Source organism: Aegilops tauschii, chromosome 7 (genome assembly GCF_002575655.3).
Source record: "Aegilops tauschii subsp. strangulata cultivar AL8/78 chromosome 7, Aet v6.0, whole genome shotgun sequence".
In the NCBI taxonomy this organism is placed as follows: Eukaryota; Viridiplantae; Streptophyta; class Magnoliopsida; order Poales; family Poaceae; genus Aegilops; species Aegilops tauschii.
Window position 1 is genome coordinate 52684148 of NC_053041.3, and position 4574 is coordinate 52688721.

A 4574-nucleotide genomic window follows, 5' to 3' on the forward strand; every position below is an offset into this window, starting at 1 on the left:
CAAGAAATATTAGTGTTACTAAATAATTATTGTTTTTTAGAACAATAGTTTCAAACTCAAACAGTGAAATGTGTGACTTCATGCTCAAGCTAAATTCCTGAGGGTTAATAGGATTGACATCTTACTATTGTCAGGAAAACAAGTGTAGACTTGGAAACGAGGGAGAATAGAACCCGGAATTTAAGCGTGCTCAGGTTGGAGTAGTGAGAGGATGGGTGACCGTCCGGGAAGTTAGATGATTTGGAATGATGAGGAGTGATTAGAGATTAGAGGTTAAATTGAGCAGTGATGAGGTGTGATTAGAGATTAGAGGTTAAAATAATTCAGAAATTTGAAAACAAAAAAAATTCCAAAAAAAATTCCAAAAAAAATCATAAAATTTCCTTTAGTACGGGTTGGTGTTACCAACCGGGACTAAAGGTGGACCTCCAGGCAGCGGCCACGTGGAGGGCCTTTAGTCCCGGTTCGTGTAAGAACCGGGACTAAAGGGGGAGGCTTTAGTAACGACCCTTTAGTCCCGGTTCCAGAACCGGGACTAAAGGCCCTTATGAACCGGGACTAAAGGCCCTTTTTCTACTAGTGTTGGGATCCTTGCAATGCAGTTGCTTTTGAAGAAATGCCCAATAAATGGAAAACCAAACTGGTTTCTTCAGGCAAATTGCCACAAGATGCTCTATGTCTCCAAAAGCAAAATCATATGGTGACAAAAATATGGGCCGTATGCATCTTTTGGATGCAGAGGCCGGGTGATAACCTCCTTTTCGAAAAAAATATGGTGACAAAAATATAACACCAACTACCTTCACATAACAGAGATCACTGAACTTTGTTTCTCTAGAAGCTTTGATTCAACATATAGAGGTGGAAAATGTTCAGAATAACTTACACGGATGTCTTGAAAAATACAGTAACAAATAACAATAGTTCAACTGAAAAGGAGGTATAAACTTCCATGTCTTATAACTTACGTCAGCAATGAAGATGGTGGACTTCTTTTATTGGCTACTCATAATCAAAGAGGCCAGCTCAACTTGTTAATGGTAGTGGATCAAGTGATAAAAATTTAACCATAAAAACAAAGGTGAGTGAATTGGACAGCATAAAATTCAGATACCCGCACGCTGAATCCATGGTGAGGAAGATTCAGAGAATGTTGATCTGAAACTGGAGCTCAACTCTATGAAAATTAACAACTTGTGTTGAACCTGAAAGTAAACAAAAGACATAACACATAGTCAGTGCCACAGCGAGCGAATATGTAATTCCTACATGCCAACACTTCTGCTTGATTATCCAGAGCTTGGTTCAACACCTCCACACCTGCGGTGATACATGTCGTTATTTTCTGGAGGGAACGTTGTACTCCCAACTGACCATGCAAGCAAAATATACGACAAGGTTATTACAGTACTACCTCAGACCTCTAGGTAGGTGTAGATGAAACATTCTGTAAAAATCATCAAACTGTCGATGGGCATTCAACATTAAATATAAATGAGTCCCAAGCCTGAGGGATTAAAGATGGATAACAAAAAATAGTACTATAATATAGCAGGAAAAAGACAAATGGCTAAACCAACAAATTCCACAGCGAGCTTAGAAGATGACCGCTACACTTCCGACAATTCATGCAGCATCAATGGGCCAATAGCTTCTGTGCGACACATTTGAGGTGAATTGGCAAGAGTGCGACGTTGTTCAAGCGAATGGCTGTGGTGCGACAATTTTGAGCAGGTAAATAGCCCACGCACGACATGGCTGTTAAACTCAACTGATGCCCTCGTTAGCTGTTGGGGGCTGGACCCACCACTTATCCACGTAAGCGCGGGACCCACCTCCTCGCAGCTAGAAGAAACGAGCGCCCGTGCCCGTCCGCCCGCCGCCGCCCATTCATCCCCTTTCCCCAATCTTTCTCTTCTCCGGCGATCTAGCGCAAATGTCTACCTCCTCCGCCACGCACTCAAAATGGCGACAGTATGGACCAGTGCTGCTCACAAGGTGCCCTGACTGCCCACGCCCAGACCCTCTTAAACGGTTGGTCACTAAGAGGGATGACAATGGCAATCTTGGGCGGGAATTTGTGAAATGCTTGAGCAAACCAATGGCAGGAAGGGATGGCAAGGTTAGATCTCAGTTCTTAGCCCGTTCTTTCGCTATCTTTTGCTCTGATTTCTCCATATTTTGTTTTTTCTCCTCGAATTTGGGATTTAGGGTTCATGTTGTTCTTTTCAGATCTTGAAAAAATGTTACCATTTCGAGTGGATTGATGAATATGTTGATAGGATTCAGTTTGAGGGCTACGTTGATTCGAGCGTGGCCACAACCTGGGAGCTCAATTTGGGCGGGGTGCCGCCGATTGCTGTGGAGAATACGGGGAGCTCGGGCGGAGGGGCGGGCAGAGTCATGCCGTTGGCGATCTATGCGCGCAATGCTGAACTGCATGCGGAGTCCGAACTGACCGAGGAGCTGAAAAAGATCAAGAAACATCTAATGCAGATGATCGATTTGCAGAAGCAAGCAAATATCATGGCAGGGGGATTCTATTGTTGTATCATTGCTCTGTTTTTGTTTTATTTGTTGTTCATCCGTCATTAGAATGGGCATTTAGGCCTGTCAGGGTAGATGATGTGATCTGTGCGCCATGCCAAGTTATGTATCTGAATTGAAGCAGCAATTTGGAACAGAAATTATTCAGTGTTCATGCTCTGTTTCCTCTGTTTTTGTTCTTCAGTTAACAGAGTACACACCCAAATTCAGTTTCCAGTAAAAAACAAAATTGGGCTGCCGAATAGATGTTGGGCCGTGACCAGCCCACCCTCGTAGGGGCACCAGCCCACCCGCGTAGGGGCACCAGCCCACCTCTAACTTCGGCAAATAAAATGGGGCCCAATAAAATGTTACTTGTTTTTATTTTGGCCTTTTTCTTGCACTAAATTTTGTGATGGATCATTTTTTGATGCACTAAAACTAAATGTTAATTGTTTTTATGCATTTCTATGGTTCCATGAACTAAATGAGTTGCATGCTTGCATGAAGTGCCCGAAGTAAGTTGCACCCATGTCCATAGTGGGTTTGCATGGGGCTCCTAGTTGCATGTCCATGGTTTGGCCAATATTTTGAAGATGGTGTGTGTGGTGATTGGGGTGTAGAAACCCGGGCCCGTAGCAACCCATAGCAATACACGAATAATAAGCAAAAACAACCCATAGCAATCCACAAATAATAGCACGAAACACACAATATATATAGTAGCATAACGATTATATAGAAGCATAACGATTGCAACCCATAGTTCCACGATAGCCTTACAACTCCATGATAGCCTTACAACTTAAAGTACTAATAAAACTTAATAATAGTAGCATAACGATTACAACTTAAAAAAACTAATACTATAGATCTATAGCAAGCTAGATAGATAGGGGGGCACCAAACGCGGGTTCTTCGGGTTCTTCTTCTCCTCCTCCTCCGGGGCCACCTCGCTCCTCCGGGCGCCGCCCTTCACTCCTCCCCGTTGTTGATGGGCCGGGAGCGTGTGCATAACGCCGTTGTTGGGGAAGATGCCGTTGAAGTCGGTGAAGATATTGTAGGTTGTGAAAGCTATGAACTCACAACCAACCCAATACGCTCGCCCGAGGAGATGGAAAGCATCGAAAGGGTTAGTGAACGTGGCGAGGAGCCCAACCACAACGCTGTTGTGGTTGACCTCCTCAAGATGGTACATCCGAGGAGAGCCGCGGGGGAGGTGGTGGAAGCCGGTTGCAAGGAAGAACTCCGTTAACTCCCTTGCGCCCCTCCACCTCGAGATCGCCCAAACCCTAAGGGTTCTCTCTACATACACTCCGGCCGGGTAGAGCCTTTCCGGCACGGTTGGGGGGAAGCGGTAGGTGGGGCCGTTGTACTGCATGGTGGCGGGGTGGCTCGAGGGCTCGCTCGGGTTTGATGGAGAAGAAGGAAGAGGGAGGGCAGAGGAGGCAGAGGATGGGGTGTCGATGAGGAGGGAGAGGAAGACGATAGTGCCAGGCTTAAATAGCCCAAGTGCGACGTGGTTTCACCCCGTAGAATTAATGGGCGGGCGGCGTTTGGTGGCGCCCCATGAAAGTGTGTACACGAGCGTGGGAAACGGGCTGCGATCCTTCTGTCCCACCGGTGGCGGGTCAAGGGGGATGGGCTCACGCACGCGTCTGTGCCGTCGTGGGTCAAGGGGACACGCCTGCCCCGGGTTCTCTGCGTGTGCCGCCCGTGCATTCATGCCGTAGCCCATTAATTTGCACATCTTGCTAGGGCCTGGGTAGAGGGCAACGTTCGGTCGATGGGAGACGTGACAATAATGGACGGCTTCATTTGCCCATCTTGTAACGGGCAGCACGCCGTTTGAACTGCAGCGATACCCACATCGATACCCCATGCCAGTATTGCGTCCTCAAAGAGTAGCACGCCATGCAGCATTGGCTTTTTGTTTGTCTTCATCGGGCTGCTGCATTGTGGCCGGGTGCATGCTTTGATGCGATGATGCATCGGTTCTAATGGTAGGCATGCGACAGCTTACTGCGTCGATAGGGGTGGCGGAGCAG